The 24,763-nt window shown below is 41.8% G+C and overlaps 1 protein-coding gene across 1 annotated transcript in view; it reads right to left on the reverse strand.

Annotated features, from left to right (window-relative positions):
• The window catches only part of LOC146822676 (poly(rC)-binding protein 3-like), a 555,354-nt gene that overhangs the window by 427,728 nt on the left and 102,863 nt on the right, over nt 1-24,763 (reverse strand). Inside the window, exon 2 of the mRNA XM_085606867.1 lies at nt 15,923-15,981. The gene's annotated coding sequence lies outside the window, so the exon portion shown is untranslated. The remainder of the gene's footprint in view (nt 1-15,922; nt 15,982-24,763) is intronic.

Consider the following 24,763-nt stretch of genomic DNA (forward strand, 5'->3'; position numbering starts at 1 on the left):
AAATTCTAACTGCCCCAGAAACAATTAGCGGGACTGATAGGATCATTGGGCATAATTTGGGCACACAAGCACAAAACACTGGTCCCTCTCATAATATGTCACATTCGCCGCTGAGGAGTGGCCTCTGGGGGTAACAAATCGAACTCTAGTCCTCCCAACTTGGCTGAATAACATGAAGCAGTTACGAATTTGAATATCATTGCAGGAAGCGCCCATATGCAGACTGATTGTCATCTAGCTGATGCAGACAAAGTCAGGAAAGATTAAAACAAGCCCCACAACTTGAAAAGAAACTCTAGAAGAATCCTACAGCTAGCGCCAGAAGCTACCCCACTGGTAATAGTGTTGAAAAATGCCCCACCACTAAATCATGATCAGGATGAGGACAATCACCAATTAAAAAACAAAGTAGTGCATTGGCTAGCAAAATCAATGGATCAGCACAACTGTGAGGTTTTATTCAGGAGCATACACAACCTGCAGAGTGTATACTGGATGGGATCACAACGAAAGGATGGGATTGGAGACTGTGTCATCATAAGTTTCAGAAACACTTTTGTGGTTGGGTCCCTTTTGGAAAGGCTTTCCATGGTTCACTCCTCCAATGAAAGTATTATGGCAGTACCCTTGGGGCATTTCTATAAATTGGGTGTTCCAAGACCATCTTTATTTTCCCTCATAGAGCCATCCACACACCAGTTATACGCCCTACTGACTTATAACCGCTTCTACCCCCTTGAACCAATTGACTGACTTCTCCGCCCCAGGACAGCTTCAGCCTCCGGGTCACAACTTGAAACCACAATGCCAAAGAGAGTATGTTAAAGCAGGACGGATGCACTGTGGTGTGCCGCAGGAACATACAAATGAACTCCCTACTAGTGCTGAGGCTAGTATTGACATAATAAAAGGGTTTGTGAAAAGGAAGCAATAGGTGCAGCTCACTCTACTAACGAGGCACCCTGGATGTTTGCTATGGGCATACGATCTAAGCCACTGTTAAACACTGGGTCTTCACTGATAGTTTCTGAACATACAAGAGCAATGGACACACACTATTAGGCCCCTAATTATGATTTTAAATGTTTATTCTGAATGTGGTAGGTCTAATTAAAAAGGTAAAGATTAATGATTGGCCTGACCTAGTAAATGGTTATAATATTGTCCACAGATAACGTGGGCCTGCAAAATAGTGCATATATATGGGTTCTTACCTATCCATACCTCAGCCATTCACTCGATGGGGGGCCACCACAAAGGCGGTTTGCTAACCTTAATATCTACCACCTTGGATAAAAAGAACAGCAAAACGTATCTTGATTCTCCACACTTTCAATCTATTAATATCATGTGTGAACCAAGGGTAATGCTGGTTATTGTCAACTTCTATCATCATCATTTCATCCTTAGCAACATCGATATAGCTGCCACTCGGATGGACCCTTAGAAAACACCTGAGTACGCTTAATATGGACAATCCCCTTTTGACCCTGTGGGAACATTTTTAACTCTATACTGAGTACATTTTCCCTCTTTCTTACCATCAATCTTATATCACATCCTAAATTAGATCAGGTAACACATACGGGGAGAGGCCAAGGCATCGCTTTTTCAGAGCACTATAAACTCAAGGCAGTAGGCTTCTCAGTTTTGCAAAATTGTCTCAGTGATTATTTTACCCTGGCTATCTTTTTGAGTCACAAAATGGAAAACAACTGATCACACCCTGTATTTTGCTAGTAGCCTTTAACAAAAATAAGGGCATTCTGCGTAAATGAACAACATTGAACTATAATGTTGTTTTAGGGGACTTAATAAAGAAAGATGTGGGCAGATTATAGCTTGCCTAGAAAATGAATTAAACGCCAAGTGCATTTGGAGGTATTTGATTAAATAAGTCAGTCAATCAATGGCATATTGTTGGATGACAGAAAAAGACAGAGCGCCTAGTCCTCAAATATGGCTTGATGGTGATTGCTGTCTGACCTACAAAAATCTCATCCATGCCTTGAAACAGACGCCTAGGGATAAATAGTTGGTGAGATTATGTAGGCAACAATACAATCAAGCAATTATATATCGAAAGGCAGCGTATCAGGCAAGAGGCATGGGAAAAATGACATGAAGCCTGCACAAGAAAGGACTCTTGTCTGTTCTGGAAGATCATCAATGACCCCTATTTTGGAGATAGCCACAATACATGCATTGATGCCACAGCTCTATCTGACAAATGGGTTGAGCATTTTACATGGGTATATGGGAGTAATACAGAGAATAATAATCACTCTGAGGTAATAGACAGCTATCCAGACGGGGGTGGTTTGGAGCTAGCACTAACCGCAAACCAGGTGGTTAAACAAACACTACAACAGACTGTTAAGAACAAAGCCCCTGTCCCTGATGAGGTTCATGCCAACCTCTACTCGGGGAATCCCGGTTTATAGGCACCATTGCTCACAAACATCATGAGGTGTGTGGTTATCGCAGGTCCCCCAAATTTGTGGTAAAACACGATCATAGTTCCTATCTTCAAAAAGGGTGATAAGGCAAATCCCAAATGCTATTGCCTGATCTCCTTAATTGATACTACAAGTACTCGAACGGTTGGAAGCATGGGTAGCAGAAAGAGAAAACTTCTCTGATATACAGTACGGCTTTAGGAGAGGTCTGGGCACTGTCGAACAATGTCTCAACCTCCACCTGGTCAAAAGTGAATATGCAGTGGCAAAGAATGGTATTCTCTACTTAGGGTTTATTAACTTAACATCTGCTTTTTACTGGGCAGACGGGGAAATTGTGGAAAAAACTCTGGGAATGGGTATGGATACAGCTTTAGTCAATTTTTTAGTGCAGATGCACAAAGATGTGACAGTGAGTATGAGATACAGGGCAGATGGAGAATGTACTGCTCCAATTAAAATGAAGCATGGAGTGAGGCAAGGGTGCGTATTGGCCCCTTTTTATTCTCTCTGTATATTAACGATCTTGAGGGTTAACTCAATCAGGGAGAGGCAGACACACTGAGGATAGGTTCTAGAAACTTACCAGCTCTGCTTTACGTGGATGACGGCCTATTGATATCAAGAACCGGTGCAGATTTGCCTCATTCATGAGTGACTTGGGTTTAAAAAACAAATATCGCCAAATCACATGTGATGATAGTTGGCAAAACCCATCACCCCTTGAAGTTCTGTTATATCAATAGTGATAAGTTGCTTCATGTTCCAACATTCACCTACTTAGGCGTATCATTCAACCAAAAATGCTAGGATGCAGCGATTTGGTCAACCTATTAAAGCCCTTTACAGATTTACAAGGAAACTAGGCTCCAAACCGCTTGATGCACTGATTAACATTAATGTTGACCGCTGTTGTTCTGTCATTATGTACTGGGGCAGGAGTCTGTGGATTTCGTGATGTTTCATCTTTTCAACAGATGAAAGCTTATTTCTGAGAAGACACCTGGCAGTACCAAACAGTCTACCGATACTTTTATGTCACATGGAGTTAAACCTGGTTGCCCTAGAACACTGTATCTAAAGTGTACCCTTTATGTTATGGTGTGCTATTTGGGCTAAGGACAAACCTGCACATACCCGAGCAATAATTCATGATTGTCTGCGCCTTGACCATGCACATAAAATTCCATGTTTAAGATATGTAAAGAAGCAGCTTGAATTTTATGGAGAGCTGACTGCTTTCATAATCTGCAACTTATTACCGCCATCTCTAAGCATCAGTCAAAGCATGATCTTGTAACGTGCTGAGGTAAGCAAGAAGGGAGTGGCAGAAAACCCCCCCCCTAATAACTACTGAATGCATGAAACCATACCTTTTGTTCCCCATACGCCATTCACAAAGGTTCAGGTTCAATATTACCCATTTCCTGGTCTCCTATCCCAGTTACATATACCATGACTCCCTTCTTGAAACCTGCCCACATGAGTCAATTTCCACCCAGAATATGCTGCATTTTTCTTCTTCTCTCGATTATACATTGAACTGCGGATATAATTCATAAGCGCGATATTAAAGACCTTAAACATCAGAGGATGTAGGCAGACATTGTACTATCTCCAGCTTTCACACTCTGCATTTATTTATTTATGCAGCTGAATGCCTGAGGAATCAAGTAAGGAAATTATTATTTCAGTTCACATAGCAGTGTCTCAAGATAAAATTGATTATTTGAAAAGCTTACACTTAGGAATGGTACTTTAAGGTTTTAACTTATTGGTTTAATTGGCTAGATGTAACATGCACAGTGGTAATGCGTGGTAATCTCTGAATTTATTTAGGGATAGTGAAGTAAAAGACTTAGGGGCACATGTATCAAGCAATTTAGCGAGCGCAAAATGTGAGAATCGCAAAATTAGGAGGTTAGCGAACGCAAAACGGTGCGTAAGCAATGTATGAAACAATTCGCAGAATATCCCTGAAATTCGCAAATTAAGATTGGGAGGAGACTTTGGGCCTGATTTAGAGTTTGCTGGAAGGGTTATTTCATCACAAAAGGGAAGGATATTTCGTCCGTTGTATTACAAGTGCCATTGGATATGATGAACATTTAACACGATAAACAGGATATCCATTACGCCTGTGACCGAGCAACCCACCCGTCAAACTCTAGATCAGGCCCTTTGGCCAAATTTGTTTTGATCTAGGGATGCTGTATGTGTTCAGGCAACCGACCTTCACAGGTACCTCCATAATGGGGAGTGTGTGAATATATGAACATCAAATGTAGTCTTCTTATGGAATGTGAGTGTTGTACTGCAGCTTGTTTACTCTGTTATACTGTAGCTTATCTGTACTCTGATGTGTAAGTATTCTAGAACGTTTACATGGTTACCTAGGAATGATGTGATTAAATTCAGGCTGGAGCTGTTGGCAGAGTGGGTCCTCCCTCTCTGCTGTTCATGTAGCTAATAAACTACCAACTTACTACTTCCTGTATTGGCCTCATCACTACAAAATTATGGCGACGAGGATGGGATCAATGCACAAGGATGGATCGCCAGTAACATCATTTGGGGAAAAGTTAGACTTGACTGAGTCTAACTCATTCTCACTCCTTACAACAGAGACAACTTCTAAATCTGACTCTCCATCAGATTCCACACAACAAACCGATGGTTTGTTTACATTCTTTTTTTTTAAACATACTTTCGCAAAGTGCCCCATCCTTTTACAATAGTTACACATGACATTATTTGCATGACAACGTGAGCCTTTGTTGTGTGGAGGATTGCCACATCTAATGCACATATTTTTTCGAAACTGGTTTAACTGAATTATTACTATCTGAGTTAGACTTGGAGGGTTGATGAACAGACTGTACAGGCTTACCACGATGTTTAGGATTACTATTAGTACTGACAGCATTAATGGCATCTTGTGGTTTGTCATCAAGTTCTTTAAGAGAAACCATAGAAATCTCTATGCTTTTTGCAATTTTTATAATTTCATCAAGTGACGGATCTCCCAGAGTTAACAATTTTTGGCGAATGTTTTTGTCCTTGCATTGACACACAAACTGGTCTCTAATTAATTGATCTGTGAAATTTTCAAACTTGCACTCAGCCGCCAGTCTACGCAAAACTGAGATGTAACCGTCAACATCTTCTCCTTCCATTTGCTTTCTCTTAAAAAACTTGTGCCTCAATACCATAAGGCTTGGTTGCTTGTCAAACCTTGTTCTCAATTTAATGATAGCCTCCTGATATTCGTCAATCCCATTTAATTCTTCTTGTGATAGAGAAGGTAAATGTTTATGAATTGATCTCCCTTCAAATCCTAAGGAGTGCAGAAGAAGACATTTCCTCCTCTCTGCACTAAAACGTAACGCACCAATAGCTCCTAAATATGTTTGGAAAGCGTCATACCAGATTTCCATATTTTTCAGTGTTAAGATTGCATTTATTCATAGTTTAAGGACTTGATATTTGGATGAAAATAAGCATGCTGTCTTAAATCACCTCATTGCACAGAGTGAACTGGAAATAAATACAATTATTTTATATGACCAACATGCACACACCCTGTCATTGTGTGTGCATGTGGTTTTGTGTGATAAATGTCAAATGTATCATTTGGTTGGACCTGATAACAGTAATTTATGGGTTGCTTACTACTTAAATATTGTGATATTTAATGTTAATTTTCACCGGAGACAAGAATTTAAATGTCTGGTTTCCTTTGTGCTTTAACTAAAACACGTAATATCCAAATTGATATGAAATTGTTTTTATTGTAGATGTGTATTACTTATTTCAAACCATATGTTGGTGACCATTTGGAGATGAACAATAAACAAATGCTGACACACAAATGTACAATTTTATAAAATTGTTGAGAAGATATCTGATTTGTGTTAAAAAATACATTGTGGAAGTAGTATTATGGTGTAGCTCGTTAAACACACTCATCATCAATTGATGTCCTACCATTTGATCAAATCAATTTGGAAATTTACACAATGAAGACAAGGTAATATTGTGATCTATGATCTTGTTGGACATTGATCCCTATATAAAAATTTCCAGTTCCTTGACTTAATTATTCCTTGTTGAAAAACGTTTGTGCTTTCTTTTAACAATCACTTCAAAGTAATGCAAGTTGTTCTGCATCTTGTCTTCAAATGTAAGAAAGGGTCATACAATTATATCCTTCCATTTCTTAAGAAAGGAACGGTGTGTTTTAAAAAAAAATCTTCCGCTTAAGTGGAAAGATTTTGTTTTTATTTATTCTATTTGGGACTTGGCCTTTTGGCTATACCTCCAGAAACTTGTGTGTAGGGTCTATGCTTTCTGATAATTGTAGGGTTCTTTACTGCTATCAATTTGTAACTGTATCTGCGGGGAAAGGTCTTCTGTGAGCCAGACTACATTACGATTTCTACAAAATGTTCAATTAGATTTTACCTATATTAACTAATACATTCATATTTATTAATGAATGTGTAGCATACGCACTTTGTATTTTCTTTTTCACAGACATGAGATAGAAATGAATGTACTGCAGTGTCATTAGTTTAGTCTTCGTAAAACAAACGAACCAGACTAGTATGTTCTTCCTGGCATTGGCTTAAATTCGCTTTTCTACACGTGCCCCTTACTTTTCTCTCCGAATGCATGAATTTTTGTTTGATTTTAGCTATTTGGCAGCCTGCATTACTGGGCTGCTTTTCGGGACCTGAAGTGTTTAGATACTTAATTCTTTGCTAGCTTTTCGGACTGGTTTGTTTTCCAACAGCAAATAGATACACAAGTCAATGTTTTTAAGGTTGGGCAGTGTCTTCCAATTGTCACCAACGTGATCAAAACTTTTTCACACACATCTCCCAGGGATAACTCCCACAGACATAGCCAGAAGTTGCAACATATGTGGAAGACACACAAATTGCAGATCAGGAGTTTGAGCGCAACTTAGAGAGGAGAGTTAGAAAATTGTAGCAAAGTCAGGCTATAAAATCAGAACACGTATTCTAGGAGCCAAATTAGCCTTCTTCTCTAATAAAATCCTCTCATCCTTGAACAAAACTAAGAAGATCTTCGGAATCGTCTCTGAACTTTCTAACCCTGATAGGGTTACCCTACCAACCGTTCCCTCACAGAATCTCTTTGACACGCTCAATGCCTATTTCATAGAGAAAATCAAGATTATTATAAACAGCATCCCTACAAGCTCTCTCACAAATACGACCAGCCAGGAAGATATGAATCGTGAAATCTTATCCTCTCTCCTCTGTATCAGCAAGGATAGCCTCATGGACCTGCGGACTGAAGTCAAATCAGGATTCCCTAATGATACATGCCCCCCCCAAAAATACTAAAAGCAGTTTTCTCGACTCTTCTGCACCTAGCTCTGTCTTGTCTCAACCTTTCACTAGTACATTCAATGAGGCCTTAGTGGTTCTCCTCTAGAAGAAAGCCTACGAACACCCGCTCACATTGAAAAATGATCGCCTCAAATTCCTGCTACCTTTTCTGGCAAACGTATTGGAAGCACATGTAGCTCGAAACCTCTGCTGGTTTCTAGAGTCTAAATTCCTAGACGAATGTCAGCCCATTCTACAGAAGCAGTCATGCTCGTTGTCATGGAGCCTAGAGAATCTGACAGAGGCGTCCCCAGGCACTGGTTCTGCTTGGGTTTGCAGGGTCAGCGCTTGATTGGATTACCTCCTTCCTAAAGGACCATTCCCAATCTGCCGATGTGACCTTGCTCAACTGATCCAAGGTCTACCTTGACTGTGAAGTCCCCCAGGGCTCCTCCCTCATCTCCCATCTCTTCAATTTATATATACAATTTCTTGTTCACTCACTGAAAAACATAAATTGCGCTATATACAACTACGAGGATGATATGCAAATACTGTTCAGGATCGATAACACCCCCGAATCTATCGAAACTTTCCAATCCTCAATGCTTTTCATACGTGACTGGATGAATAGCAACCACCTTAAAACTAAACTCAGAGAAAACCGAAATTGGCATAATCAAAAGCAAGATAGACTACTGGACTGCATCCTTCTGGCCCCCTGAGGTGCTTGTCGATGACAAACTCTCATTCGGGTCAGTGAACTTCTCATGTTTTTTCCTGCTCTGCAGAATTAGGAAAATTACCAAATTTCCCATCGTTGAGGCTCTCACACAAGTTATTATTGCTCTAGCTCTCTCTTGAATTGGTTACGTGAACTCACTATACGTTGGCTTACCTAAATGCCTCATTCACAGGGTCTAAATTGTCCAGAACCAGGCAGCCCGGGTAATATACCGACAAACCAGGAGGTGCCACATCTCCCCTTTGATGAAAAACTACACTGTCTGCCTGTGGAACAGATGTCCATCTTTAAAACCGGATGCATTGTCTTTAAAACACTCATTGACTATAGCCCTGCATTCATCACCCCCCTGAATCCAGAAGTACACCCCCAAATGCTCACTGCGGTCCATGTCCATGACCTATCTGATGGTTCCCCAATTCAAAAAGAAGAGAATGGGTGGGCTCCAGATTCTCTGTCCTCACTCCTAACATCTTGGAATTCCTTCCCCCTCAAGATCAGAACAGCCCCTTTTTACTCGATATTCATGAAACTCTTAAAATGTGGTTATATAGACAGTCATTTGGCTGGTACACTGCCCAATAGTAACGTCCTGCATTATGCGCTCATTGCCAAGAAACTGTCTGGTGAACGCATGCTTTATAAATCACAGTTACATTACATTATAACAGGGGAACATCCTAACAACTGTGCAAACAGAAATTACCAAGGAAATGGTCACAGCCCAAGATAAAGTAAAGATTCTACTAACTAATCTTCCTACATTGTAGGCTACCACTAAATCCAGTATAGCTTGTTCTAAGGCACAAATGGGTTTAGTGGGCTTCAGACCGGGTTGCTACAGATGTCCATATCAACCACTGTCCAACACTTAAACCCAAGAATTCTTACACATTCATCAGGTAATTTGTGAAATACCAACATCTTGCCTACACTCATACCATACACTAATCTATAATGACAAGTCAACCCAACCAGCAGTGGGTGCAGCAATATAAGGAGACTTTAACAACTCTAAAGTTTAGGTGATGACTACCAATTCAAAGACTTAAGGTTACATTGCTGAGTTACAGGTGTTACTGTTGGCACTTTGAAGCGTTGTGTCCAATAATATAGATTAGACTTAACGTGTTGGCAATAGAATAGATTCAATTATTCTAAAGGGTATCACATAGGTCCATTGTCCCCAGTGAATCAGTACTAATTGGGGAGGGAGTGTAATGGCATAATATCTGGGGTTACTTATTGATCCAGCTTGTGAGCTGAAGAATCCTATGGTGGCAGCCAAGTCATCCTTTAGATCACCTTCGCAAACTAGATCGCTGGTCTATGGTTGAGAGTAAATCAAGGCCTAAATGGTGGGGGGCATTTTGGAATGAAACATGGCTGCTCACCCACATAAGATGAGTACTGGAATGAGCTCTCTTCCTCTAACAAATGCAGAACCCCCAAATCTGACCATCTCCTGCCCTACCAGACACTGCCTTCAAATTCCCCCTTCCTTTCCCTGATTAACAAGAAGACATAATATCTATACAATTCTACTAATATTTGCATTGAGTGAGCCTGAATCTGTTGAGATGCTGGGATGGAACTCAGCTGAACCCCGACATGGATTTCCTTGACCATGACAGCATGAATGGCAGGTGAACCTGGTCAGGACTAGCGGTGGCTCCTGCCTAGTGAGGGGGAAGACCATATGTCTGGACAGCCAGTCAGACAGTTTTCGTCTTTGATTTCCCTGATGATTGTTTAATCGCAAACTGCCTTTCTTGTTTGATTGCATCATACACTGCAGCAAAATGTAATATAAACAATGTTTTGAAACTGTGGTTTTGCTAAGTACTTTGATATCCTTTCAGAGCTAGTTTATGGTGTATAAAACTGCAAAAACAAAAAAAACCTAGTGACCATTGATTCGTACTAGATTTTTGTGGGTTTGGCTACTGAAATGTGTCAATGCTTGAACTGTCATGAAGGATCTCCCGCTCCGATAAGCCAAGGGTGTACATTACAGGTTTCACCCAGACTATGGTCTGACATTTGAGGCTAAATCCCTGGCTGATGTCTTGTTGGGAGTGGGACTATCTAGTCAGTCATTTTACCAATTACATCCCTAAACCAATTGAATATGTACGTATGTGTAATGTCCTAGTGATGAACCAGGGTGTAACCTACTCAGAGGGTGATCTTATGTTTATTCAGACTGCTGTGTGAGTTGGGACTCTTATTATTACTGAAACAGACCCCTGGTGTTTGTAACATTGTACGTAGAGTGCTTAGTTACTGAGAAAGGTAAGTTCTGATGCTGTACTATCATACCCCTCATGTAGCAGGTGATGATGCTTCTTTAAAACTTCAGGGAATTCTGCCAGGGACATCGCTTCACATTCAAGAAGATCATCCTATAACATCCACCCAAAACTTAGCTTATAGGTGGTATTTTGAGTCAAGAGGAGCTATACTGCTCCCTCATAGATTTGCCTGATCATTCCTTTTTTCTTTTCTGCATCTCCATCTTAATCCATCTCCTGTGTTCCCACCTTTGTACAGTGCACAGCTGCTTTGTTGCTATGTTCATGCTATAAGGGGCAGTTCATAATTTATAAACAGGTACAAAACATAGAGATCTACCCTCAAATAGATGTGGAGTCGTTTCCTCCCAAACTAAGTGTGTTACCTACAGTGGTGGGAAAACACACAGTTTTGTTAAAATACCCCTCACACACCAAAAGGGCCCTTGGTGTCATGCTTCCTCATAGGGGTCTTCCCGCCCCCTTGTGGGACGGGGCGTGCTACGACCTACGGCTACGTGGGTGCACAATTTTGAAAAAACAAGACTATGTGTCGTGTAGGAGTGTGAGTGGAAGGGTCAGGAGTGAATGAGAGAGTGAATTAAAAGATGCCTGGCTCTTTGGACAAAACAACTTTAATATTCCTTTGAGCTGGCATTATTAAAAGTGGGGAAATGGAGTTGGGGGTATGTTGCCTTAATTGAGCAGTCCCTCCTATGTCTGTCTACATGTATTGAAGCCCTCCCCTGGCTTCTTCTTCAGGACCAAAACGATCCCTTCTACACTCACCATGTATTGAAAGGAGCGATGTCTACAAAATATCTAGAAAGTTGTGTATGTACATGTAGTATTTACTACGTGGTGAGCATGCTAAATAGTCATGCACAATATACAATACCTAAATTGGTATACATATTTTGGGATCTGGAAAGAAAACAACATTGTATCAAAAGCAAGACCTATAAATCATCCATTTTAATTTCTGGTGACCTGTAAAAGAGGTGATATGTGCTTAAATATTCCTTATCTGTACTCAGTGTTATCAAAAGTTGGTGATGTGTCCTGCTATTAAAAAAAGAGAGACAATACAAACACACATTGAACATAAATCACACACTCTATATCCAGAATTAGTATATAGGCCTAGTATCAGCGAGTCCAAGAGATGGTAAGTGCATCCTAAGAATCAAGTAGTATTCGTAAAATAGTATATTATAAAAAAGGAGAAATATAGTGCCAAGGATAAGCTATTCGTGATATAAAGGTTGTCAACCTACTTGTTCCCTATGGAGATAATGTTCCATGAGCCTTTAAACGGGTGAGAAGGGTGCCTATAGTCACACTCTGGAAAACAAAGAATGAAAAGCTGGTTGCCACGAGTCACTAAAGACCAAGGGTCTTGTCCTTAATATAACCTATTGCTGGTGATCGGCTATGCCGTACTTACTACTCCAAGGACACTGCCTCACTGTGTCATGCCTCCCTGCGGCTCCGTCGAACACTGGGACGGTGCAGGGAGTGCTTTTAAGTAGCCGGATTGATTAGTGTTCCTGCCGTCTAGTTAGCGTTTTGATCGTAAACACTTTTGTCACGGAGGTAGTTCTTAAGACCTACTTCCTGTATGCTGGATCGTGCTAGAGGGTGGGAGGCTGGTATGCTAACCTCGCTTGTACGTTAGAGAAAGGACTGCTCTACAAAGTCTTCTTATCTGCCCCTCCATATCCGGAATGAGTGCGGTCCCCCGGAGATGGTTCCGGTGCACTACTTCCTGTGATGGGGCTCCGTGGAGTCTAACAAAGGCTATACTGCTAACCCCTTAGGTTCTATATGGAAGAGAGGCTATTCACTATAGTGAGCATGGTAATCCAAGAGCAATGTCCTCCGTAATTTATGTATGTGAAGTTTTACCGATTCAGTGAAGCTCCTAAATAAATAACGTAGAAACTCTAAAGATGCAAGAAGAAAACTCAAGAAAAACACGTTCCCTTTATTCGCGCAAACGCAAGAGGAAGGCCAGTTCAATTACTATGGATAAAATTATGGTTCAACTTTTTAATAAGCAAAAGTTAACACCTGATAAAACCAACCATCCAGTAATTCCCTATCGAGGTCATAACTTTACAGGGTCTTGTCGTAAGTTATGCATTAGGCGGAAAGGTCTCATTGCTGTCCCAGTAGGCACATTTAGAAAAATGTGTAGCACCATGATTGGCACAACACAGTGTGTATAGTGACCCAGAAAGTATAGGTCACAACCCACTGAAGGTAACCCTCACGCTATGTATGGTGAAGGATAAATCAGGTAAAACATCTACAGGGGTCAACACATAGGTGACAGACCATCGCCCCAAAGTTGGTCCTCATTGTTTGTTTTCCAGAGTGTGACTATAGGCACCCATCCCAACCGTTTAAAGGCTCATGGAGCATTGTCTCCATAGGGAACAAGTAGGTTGACAACCTTTATATCAGGAATAGCTTATCCTTAGCACTATAATTCCCTTTTTTTTATAATATACTATTTTACAAATACTATTTGATTCTTAGGATGCACTTACCATCTCTTGGACTCGCTGATACTAGTCCTATATACTGCTCAATTAAGGCAACATACCTCCAACTCCATTTCCCCACTTTTAATAATGCCAGCTCAAAGGAATATTAAACTTTTTAGTCCAAAGAGCCAGGCCTCTTTTAATTCACTCTCTCATTCACTCCTGACCCTTTTACTCACACTCCTACACGACACATAGTCTTGTTTTTTCAAAATTGTGCTCCCACGTAGCCGTAGGTCGTAGCACGCCCCGTCCCGCAGCGGGGCTGATAGACCCCTATGATGAACCATGACACCATGGGCCCTTTTGGTGTGTGAGGGGTATTTTAAGAAAGCTGTGTATTTTCCTACCACTGTAGGTAACACACTTCGTTTGGGAGGACACAACTCCACATCTATTTGAGGGTGGATCGCTATGTTTTGTACCTATTGACTTGAGGAGGACGTATCCACCTCCACTGCTCTTTCGAGCAGAACCTCTTCACTCCCCTTTTTGGTTTGTTTCATAATTTATAACCCACATATAGGGCTTTGAATTGGATTTTCTATTGAATAGGAAGCCAATGTAGTTTCTGAAGCGTTGTAAGGAGAGAGGCCGAACTAACAAATTCAAGAGATTCTGACAGCTACAAATTGAATGCTTTGGAATTTCCTAAGTGTATTGGTGAAGTTTTTCCTGGGCATTCACGCACCATAAAACAACGCAAATCTCTTGTGGGCAAATGCTTTTTTGCACTCAGTGAGCGCAGCAATAAGTGCCATTTTGTCACATAGCACACAACTGCGTATTAATGTATGCAATTTGAACCTGAGGTTATGTTTCAAGTACAAAAGTCAAGAAAGGAACTGCTTGATAGTCTTTGCACCAAGGCGCAACACTAGATTGTATTTTGCATTGAAAGCAGTTTTATTTTTGTGTTGTGCAGGTGACGTCATTATCATGCAACATGTGGTATATACAATGTCACTGAAAGTTCAGAAGTTTTTGCAAAAAAAGATGGTTACCACACCGCCCAGCGTTGCATGAATGATAGTAAATGTGACCCTGAGAGAATCTATGATTGATACAATGGCGTAGTGAAGCCCGGAGACAATCATGTTATGGATTTTAGTTATGGATTGAGGTATGTGAAGGTATTTAAAGAGCTGTCTCATGCTTAATAAACATAACTGTAACAACCCCTTTCAGAGGGCTAAGGGGCACGCAGGACTTCTGGGCCCAACTGTGGTGGCCGAGGTCTTTTGTTCTTGATGTCCATGGGCACAAACTATTATGGATCATGAGTAACTGGGCCAACCACCCCTTCTGCACTTGCCTCTCACTGGTAGCTGTAGTTGAGCGGTCAATTCTCCCTCGGGGATGGGGGTGTAGATACATATCAGTGAACAGGACTCATAACTCAAAGGTCACACAGTATGAACAATAAATGAATCACCAGCCAAATACTTGCTGCCTACAAACAAAAGAAGTATTTTATTTCTAGCTCTACATATGCAAATGTATATGATATTCAGAAGCAACAACACAATCGCACCTCGAGGTTGGGCTTTAGGAGTTATCAGGCACATCCTTGTCCCACTCTACTTCATTTAACATGGTAGGAGTTATTTCCCATTCAATGATGCCCACATCCAAGGAATGTACAATATTAGGCTGTACTCAAGATTTCCCCTTTGACTCTTCATGATATTAGTCGAAAGTGTCTGTGGTGAAGGAGCATATATACTTACTTTTACGCATTGCACAACACTTCACCCTTCATGTCTTGTTCTTCATGTAAGCACACATAAACCCAGAACATGCTCTCATTGAGCACACACTACACAGGACCACATCTCTCATGTAATGTATTCTTCATAGGCATACATACACCCAGTACATCCAATAACCACACATATGCACTGCTCTATCCCTCTACTGTACCCTTAGTAGGCACATATACAACCTGAGTAGAGTCACTACTCCCACTCTGTGCAGCGCTCCCCCTCTACCTGACGTAGGCCAAGGGTGAGTTAAGCACACAACAGCCTAGGCCTTATTTCTGTGATCCAGGGTAGGTCCTGTTACTACTACTTATCACTACACAGTATGCTGCCACCAACGTGATTATGCTGCCTAACTCTTGGTGAAGGCAGTAGCTTTCCACCACTATGAGGGTAGTGCTTTTGGTGATCCTGTTCCCTGGTCCAACAAGACAGCAATCCGTGAGACAAGCCTATGTCATAGCGCACATGCATGATCCAAGTTTACCTATAAAAAAACAGCATTAGGGATCCAGACAACAGTACAGTTGGGCACTCAGGACAGGGGTACACTTATTCAACTATACAGAGCACTTTTCTGTCCCAACAATCACTAATATGTCTATGTCACACTAGTCAGGGACAATAGAACGACTGATACACAGAACCTGAGCGACATATAGCATTTCTTCTAAAACTCTGCCTAATATTTTAATTAATCTGGTGTATACCTGAGGGTCTTTTAACAACATATGAAAATTGGGCCGTACCTTTTTTCCGAGGACCGGGCCACAAGGTTCTTGTTGGTGGTTAAATGTACACTGGAAACCTGCAACACAGACAAAGAAAGTATTTATAAGCAAATCATTGTTTGTCATATAAAGCAGGTGCGAGTGAAACATTGGTATGCAATTTAGAGTACACCTCCAAAGAACTCGCCAAAGCAGGGTCAAACACTGTTCTGTGTTAATCCAGCTATTTATCACATTTTTGTACATACTTTACACATTAAATGAGGTAAGGCGTGTTTGTTCCAAGGCACATTCCAGACATGTTTTCACCATGGCGACATTGCTGACATTTGACCAGTTGTTCTCTTTGTGCCTTGATTCCACACTAAAGGCCCTGAAAATAAACTTTCTCAGCTCCGAATCAATGGCCAACAGATTTATAAGTGTTTGAGGCACTGAGGTAAGTCAGGAGTAGCCAGGGTTAGTATCTGGTACCCCTTTCTGGTCAGTGCTTAAAGTAGGATGAATAAGCATTTGCAATGCAATAGCTCTCACAGTTGCGAGATTTTGAGCTACTGTCATTGTAAATGACAATGCCTTCCATTTATGTGTTGGTTTTTAAAACAGATAAATAAAAGGCATTGTAATTTACGATACCAATAGCTTAAACTCTCTCAAATGCGAGAGCTATTGCATTGCAAATGCTTGTTTGTACTAGCGCCCCATTCCGCGCTTTCACTATATTGGCGAAACGCCCCTTTCTTTAGAAGAGCTGCATCTAAAGAAAGGTGCGCTGCTGCCATTAAATTGAAAGCGCAGCATGGGGCGTGTTTTACCGAAAAAAAAGCATTTGTTTGTCAAGTTGTCAAATAAATGTATTTTTTATAAAAGCGCCCCATTACGCGTTTTCACTTTAATAGCAGATGCCCACCTTTCTTTAGACAAGCCACGTCTAAAGAAAGGGGAACGGCTGCATAATAATGAAAGCGCAAATGGAAATTACGATTCAGGAGTTGCGGCATCCCTGGGTAGAATACCGCTTGGTTTGATCAAGAATGGCTTGGTTTTTTCACACCCGGTTACCATGGGTGCGGGAACATTGAAACCGATTTTTCCAGCTGGTAATTCTAGTCAATAACAGTAGCAAAGTCTCTTTCCATGTCTCTCCCTAAGCATCTTTTAATCAGCAAGGGGAGAGCTTGTAATGATTAGATTGTAAACAAGTGTGTTAATTCTCCCTCCCCAGAAGAGGGGAAACCATGCAGAATTCAGCCAGCCTGGAAAACCGGGTCTTCACAGTTATTTCCCATTCCAGGGGATAAAGAAGTGATTGCACGGTACTGGCAGGGTATTACTCTATGGTAATGTTAATTTTATGGGTGGAGTTTAAAATTTGCAAGTACCGTGCATCTCATAATAAGGTCCTAAGTGTTTGAGTTGTTCACGTTAGCTTACTTCTCTAGGTTGCCAATTCCCGAATTACATGGCAGAAATTTCAGTCAGGGAACATATGTACGATGTTAAATTGTGATAAGTTTCCTATATAGTAAACTTTGAGATTTTTATTTTTTTCATTTCTATTTGAAGTTTCCAAATATTTTTTTCAGCTGTCAATAGGAGAATTTTATAACTACCTTTATTTTTATTCTTTTATTTCCAGTTTTTTTTATAGCCCAGGTTCTCGCTACTAACCTCTCTACACATAGATAGTAATTTTACATGTTTTTATTGTGCTGTATTTAATTCAGAACTCAACATTCTAAGTCTGTCTTCAACTCATCTCTCCAACGCTTACAGAACAGGCCTTCGTTGTACAGTGGGAACCAAAAGAGTTCCAGGGCTCTTTTATTTACAAGACACCACACTCCCAGTTTTGTTAAATAAAAAGTTACATCTTTTCAAACTAAATAAATATATGAATCAATACACAGATGTAGAGGCAATTATAATTCTTTAGTAAAGAGTCTTGGTACCCGAATCACATATCCTGATTGGGTCACTGGAAACCAGGATCTGGCAGTCAAAGTGTTAGTGATCTGAACAGGTGAGGTGGAATCATCAACAGTTTGTCTGGACCCAGTCTCTACATTAACATTGATGTTTGGTGAGTGATGGACGACATGCTCGATTTCACAATAAAATTGATGTAGGACTCCTAGGTCTTAGATGGGGACCAGGCAACTGTAATGGCACTGTTGAAAAATAATCAACAGGATTTTGATTTTTACCTGGACGATGAAGAATTTTTTAGTTGTATTCTTGTAACCTCAAAGCCCGACGTTAAATTTGAGGAGGCATTTTGAGGATTGCCATCAACAGTGCCTTACCGTTGTATTCTTGTAACCTTAAACCTCAGCATTTAATTTGAGGAGGCATTTTGGCTTTGGGATACCCAAATATCCTCAACAATGCTTGATGATCAGTCACTACTGTGAAAGGCTTTCTGTACAACAATACGTGGAAATATTCAGAAGCCCAAATCACTGCCAACATTTCTTTCTCAGGTTGAAAATAAGCATGTTCCATTTGTGACAGATGTTCCCAGGCATATACCACAATATGTCTCCATGCATTTGGCTGTCCATTGTGCTGTGCAAGGATTGCACCTAACCTGACAGCACTAGCATCAACTACAACCTCTGCATGAAGTTTGGAATCAAAGTAGGCCATTTCAGTGGCACTGTCAGTAGCTTGCATGATTTTTTGGAAAGCTCTTCTCACATTCATGTGACCAATGAAAAGACACATTCTTTTTTGTTAGTTCTCATAACGGTTCACTGACCGTACCAAAGTCTCATTTGTATCTAGAACACTAACTGGCCATTCCAAAAAATGACTGCAACACATAAATGTCTTGTGGGGGATTTACAGTAGACAGCGCTTGCACTTTAGCTAGATCAGGTTTCATGCTTCCCATCAGAAAATACATGGTCAAATAATTTCAAGATTTTCTTGTGGAATTTCCATTTGTCAGCATACAGACTTAAGTCTGCATCATTCAGCAAACAACATGCTTGCATGAGAGCCTTGTCATGCTCTTTCTATGTGGCTCCGAAAACCAATATGTCTTCACTATAGTTATAAAAATTTACTACAGACTGTATGATATCTTGGAAAAGTCCTGCAGCAGAGGCTACACCAAAACTCAATCGCTTAAAGTGAAACAGACCAATATCCGTAAAAGGTTATAATGTACTTGGATTTTACTTCAAGTTCCAATTGGCGATATCCTTTATTTAAGTTGAGTCGAGTGACAAATAACTTCTCAGGATTTAACAGAGACCAAACCATATACTAAGAAAGTGGTATAACAACCATAACTTGACTAGACACAGTGCCTAGAGCATGTAGAATCGCTGGAACCCCAAGGAACCACCCAAAGTAGTGACACAGGGGACCCACGGAGGACTGATGCAGTGTGTGAACACAGGCGTGAGCTCCATACAATCCTAAGGGAAAGACACGGTTGGAATTTTAAAGATTAAGGACACTTCGAAGAGGACTTTAAGCAAACCCTTTCAAACATAGAAGGTTCTAAGGCCAGCACCCTTGAGAGTACAGAGATACCCGTGTTACCTATCCCAGAGGAGCCGGGTGCATAGGGGCCAAGTGATGTTGGGAACCTTCGTCGTTTTCAATGGCGTGATATGGAAAAGTGCTGCTGTCAGGAAGATGAAAAGTGTGCGGTGGAATCCAAACCTGGATTCAAGGTGAGAAGAACCTGAAAGCAGAGTCTGGGTCACTTCACAGTGACCAGGGGCACGATAGACAAATGCCAACCGATGTCGGGTGCCTCAGGTGAGAAGATGCGATGCTTGACTCTGCAGCCACGGGGACCAGGAGATGTCAAAGATGACCAAAGTCCAGAGGTGAGCTGTCCCATGAAAGATGTTGAGTGCTGGGGGGGCCAGTGTCCGGATTGAACACCATCAAGCCTTGGCAACTGCAACCTATGCGGGCATAGGAAAGACGCTTCGGTGAGGACCAGCAAGGTCCTGGGGACTCTCAAAGCTATGGCGAGTCAGGGCACATCTGGAGCAACCAGGAAAGCCCATGGAAAGTCAAAGTTACCTTCACAGGGACCCACAGGCCAACGGACCAGGGATCACAAAGGGACCTCGAGCTGAATCACGAAATACCAGCCCACGGAACACTTGTGGAGTGTAGGCCAGAAATCTTTGATGGAAACACTGCTCGGGGTTGGGACTAAAAGTAGCCCAAAGCACAGCCTCAGGGATTGCCGAAAAGCATACGCTGCTGCAAAAGTACACGGTGCACAGGGGTTCGGGTTGCACGGTCCCCACGAGGGATACTGGTCTCAGAATTGCTGAGAGAGCCAATCAACCTCAGAGACCTCAGGAACCCACCTCCTGTGTGTGCAGAAATCTTCGGAATCCTCAGGAGCTTGGGAGATGCAAACCGGCCAGATGTGTTTAGGTGCCTGCCTTGCAGGGGATTATCTCCTTTACTCCAAGGGAGATTCTTCAGTCATCCAGCGTAGTGTAGATCGTCGAAGTACTGTAGCAGAGTTTAGTCCAGGTAAAATCTAAAGTCCTGTAGTCGGGGGTTCCTACTTTATACCCAAGCAAGGGGTGGGACAAACTCTGGGGACCCACCTATTAGAGGGTCAGGACAGAGGGGTGGCTACTCCCATGTCCTTTGTCCAGTTTTGCGCCAGAGCAGGGGCAAATGGCTCCTGCAACTGGTTTGAGCTGGACTATGCACAGGGACACCAAATGTGCCCCCAGTGCAGACTTCAAAGCACTCTCAGAGTGCACCCACCCAGTCCCAATACACTAAAGCCTGTCTAGGAGGTGGTCACACCTCCCTGTGACAGGAAACCTATTGTCAAGCCTTCCCCTGCTCGAGCTTGGCTCAGCAGCAGAAGGGCAGACTCATGTCTGTAGCTGGCAGCATCCATTTTGTGATGCCCAGGTTGAGAAAGTTGGTACCGGGTAGCCCGTTGTGTCACATATGTCCCTCTAGAAGGGTGGAATCATACCTCCCCCGCCAGTTACTGGTGGGGAGGTATGATTCCAAGGTGTTTGACACCAAACATGACATGTTTCTAAGCAGCCGTTTTAAAGTTAGCATTTACTGTGAGGTTATAATGCACTTAAATATATATGGTTGGCTGCATCACAAACAACCCCGGAAAAATAGGTTCCGAAGGCTGCAGAGGGGCTCTGCTCATGCAGGTGCACCCTCTCACATAAAACCCAGCACCCTGCCTTCAGGATTGATAAGGCCTGCCATAGGGGTTTATATGTGCAGTGACTTAGAAAATATATAGTGAACCTATATCTAAGTAAGAGGTGCATGCACCACCTTACACAGGTTGCAGTAACAGTCCTGTGGTGTCATTTTGAATGGTCTCTCAGGGGTGGCACAATACATGCTGCAGCCCCTGGGAGGCCTCTGGGGTACCTATGCCCTGGGTGCATAGTATACCATATACTAGGGACTGATAAGGGTACCCCAGCATCCAATCTGGAGTGTACCAAAAGTACATAAAATCAATTTAGGGAGAAAGCAGATAAACTGGGGTCTTGATTAGCAGGATCCCAGTCAGACTATTCGAAAACCAGCAAAACACCAGAAAAAATGTGGGGGTAACCATGCAGTCAGATTCCACCTTCCTACAATATTTCTCTGGCTTTGTGGTTAAATGTTTCTTCACAAACACTTGGATAATGTCTGTTTCATAGCACATGTATTTCATCTCATTTCAAATGCTTTATTGATTTTGAGATAGAGATAGAAACAGGAATAACTCATAGGTGCGTAACAATGTTAAGATAAGGACATGGTGTGCAGACACCAGAAAATCGACATTGGTATAGCAAAAAATACGTTGTCTGCGCAAGATTTAAACCTGAGAGATACCTCTAGCGATCGTTCATGAGAGAGAAGAAAGTTGAAGAAAGGAAAGAAAGAAAAGGAAAAGAAATATGAGCAGAGGAGAAGCAAGAGTACAAACATAAGAAATTTCCTTGAAGATCTTGTCAACAGGATAATCCAGCTATGACATATTTGTCCTGTGCCGACAGGGGGACCCCCACAAAACTCAACATTATGAAATACAACAAGGGTATACAATAGGAATGCCAGGAAGCTCATGGGGGTTTGTGAGAGTCAAAGTAATTGTCCAGGGTGGACCACATTGGTCTAGAAGGGGATCTCCAGGGTAAGTTTTGCAATTTGTACTGAACTATTGTTGAGCACAGCTTTCTTCACCTGGTTGCATCTGCCTTTAGCGTTATTACTTCATATAGCATATGGCATTAATTAGTGTAATGGCACTGTACTTTTTATTTGCGGGCGTTTCATTCAGTTCCTGGCCACCAACATGTAGACTTACACTGTCACTTTCTTTATCTTCAATCATTTTACACAGGCTGCCGTTGCACTTAGACTCAGCCAGTGCAGCTTCTGCACTTCGACTGCGGCACATGTGGCATGTACAAGCAGTTTGCTGGACCATGGCAGACCGTCTGGAAGAGTGCATTGAATGTAGGGCTTCTTATCCCTTACTTCTTGCCACTGCCAGCCCAGGGACTCGGTAATAACTACGCCACACACACAGAGTAATATTGTACATCTTTATTCTGCTGTGTGCAAGTCAGAACTCAACATTCTAAGCCTGCCTTCATCTCATCTCTTCAAAGCTTATGTCACAGTAGGTTTGCTGCCTATGGTGTACAGTTGGAACCAAAAGAGTTCCAGCGTTCTTTTATTTGCAAGACACTAGAGGCTGGATATCAAAACGCTGCATAGCAGTAAAAGAGTGCATAGTCATCAAACAGAATTTGGACAAGGAGAGGAAGGTTCCGTTTAATCAATGTAATGTAGCATAGAGAGTGCATAGACCAGTACACATGCCTTTGTAAACACATAGGGACTCAATAATAAATAATTTGAGAAGACGTAAATCCACATTTATCCTAGATTCACTTTTATTTGGAGAATTCACATAATAACAGCGGGATGGACAATAAACGTTGTGCCCAGTGATAGCCCCATGTGAATTCTGGAAGGGGTTCAATATATCATTACACATTCCTGTAAAACATTTTTCTTAAGGTGGGAAATACATTTCCCTGATAGCAAACCTGCAACCTCACCACCCCATTGAAATACAGAGGTGTTGCCTTGCCTCTTTGGCCTGTGAAGCAACTCTTTATTCGGCCTTTTGCAGGAGTACCTTTCTATGGACGAGTACACATGAACAATCTTGCCTGTCGAACATGGCATGCCTTTCCTTCCCCCCAATGCAAATTTGCACATGTGAACATGTCAACTAAATGGATGTGCTTTTACAGAACAGTATGCATATTTACAGAATAAAATGCTCTTCTTTTCACAAGTGCAAGCTCTGACAGTGCGTGCAGGTGTGTGGAAAGCAAATCAGTGACTGACGGAGCTGAGGTTTAAAATTGTGACTCCATCTTTTTCTGCCTATGACGTGGCCTCATTTTCACGAGAGGACAAGTATCCCCTGCAGGTGGGTGCAGACTGTTACTGTACCGCCTAAGATGCGACATTTGAAGGGAGGCTGGGTCTTCAGTGTCCCCTCACAACGGGCACCATTGCGCGGTGCACGACCTTATGTATGGAGTGCAATCAGTGTGCCTCCCAACATCTGGCTTACCCTTGTCATTTGATATATGGCATAGGTGGAAGGGCAAAGCCATTCCCTCGATTGCATGTGGTCATGCCCCAAAGCGAATCAAGGAACACACTGTTGAGGGCATGCCAATGCATGTTTCGATAGCTGTGATCCATGTTATAGAAGGTGCAACATAAGCATTTCTACCCCTTTTGCACTTTCCGGGCAGCTTGCGTAATATGACCCAATGTATCACTGACTATACAGAAGATGCAGAACCAAGGATATGGAATGGGCTTCACTAGATTGACAGTCAGTGAAGTAGAGATTTTACCTACCTAGATGAACGTGGAAGGCTGCTCCCACGCTAGGTTCTCTTTCTGAATGCCTAGTATTTAGGGGAGTATTGCTGCACCTAGAAACTATCTTTGCAAACATTTTATAAAATGTTTAGCAACAAATATGGACATTTGATGTTTGGCACAGTTAAATTGCCTAGTTGAAATTTCACGGCAGATTTATCAGGAGATGCGTTGTCCTTGAGTCAAGGCAGCACAATTCCTTAATTCAGATTTACAAAGCCACTCATGGGGTGATTTGTGCCGCCGTGCATGGCTTAATAAAGAATTGTAATGCAACACAGCGGCTTGTGCTGAGGCACATTACATTTCGAACTGGTAGGCATTCCATGGGTGGAGCATAAGTGTTCCGTGCACCCACCCATGGATTTGATGCAATTCCTGATTTACAAAGGTTTGTATACCTGGGATTGCATCAAATCGGTATGCCCCCCAGGGGATGGCGTAACAAAGACAAAAACATTTTTGTTCCTCATTATTTCATCTTTGGATTGTTTTTCTGCAGGAAGGTGTCCCTTCCTGTGTAAAAGCAATCCTGCCGTAATGCAGGCACACTTGCAGCATGGCACAAGCATGCCTGCGTCGGCGCTAGGCAGCACACAGTGCACCAGCGCTAAGAGGGAGCAGAGATGACTTGGGAAACATTGCTTGCAATTTTTGGAAGGTGGCTGGCAAGGTAAAAAGTATTCACATACAATCGAACTGCATGGTTTTAAAAATATGTCTCTGATAAATCTGTGGCAAAGAGACATCAACATAACACAATCTTCCTGTTTGCTGCAGTTGTTTACTTTAACAAATCTACTTTTCAGAACTCCTGATCGCCAATATATTTCCATTTTTGTGCAAGGCCTCAGGGAAATCTGGCTTTTAAAATAAGATAAAATGGTAATAGTATCCTTTTCTTCTCTT

Source organism: Triturus cristatus, chromosome 5_2 (genome assembly GCF_964204655.1).
Source record: "Triturus cristatus chromosome 5_2, aTriCri1.1, whole genome shotgun sequence".
NCBI lineage: Eukaryota > Metazoa > Chordata > Amphibia > Caudata > Salamandridae > Triturus > Triturus cristatus.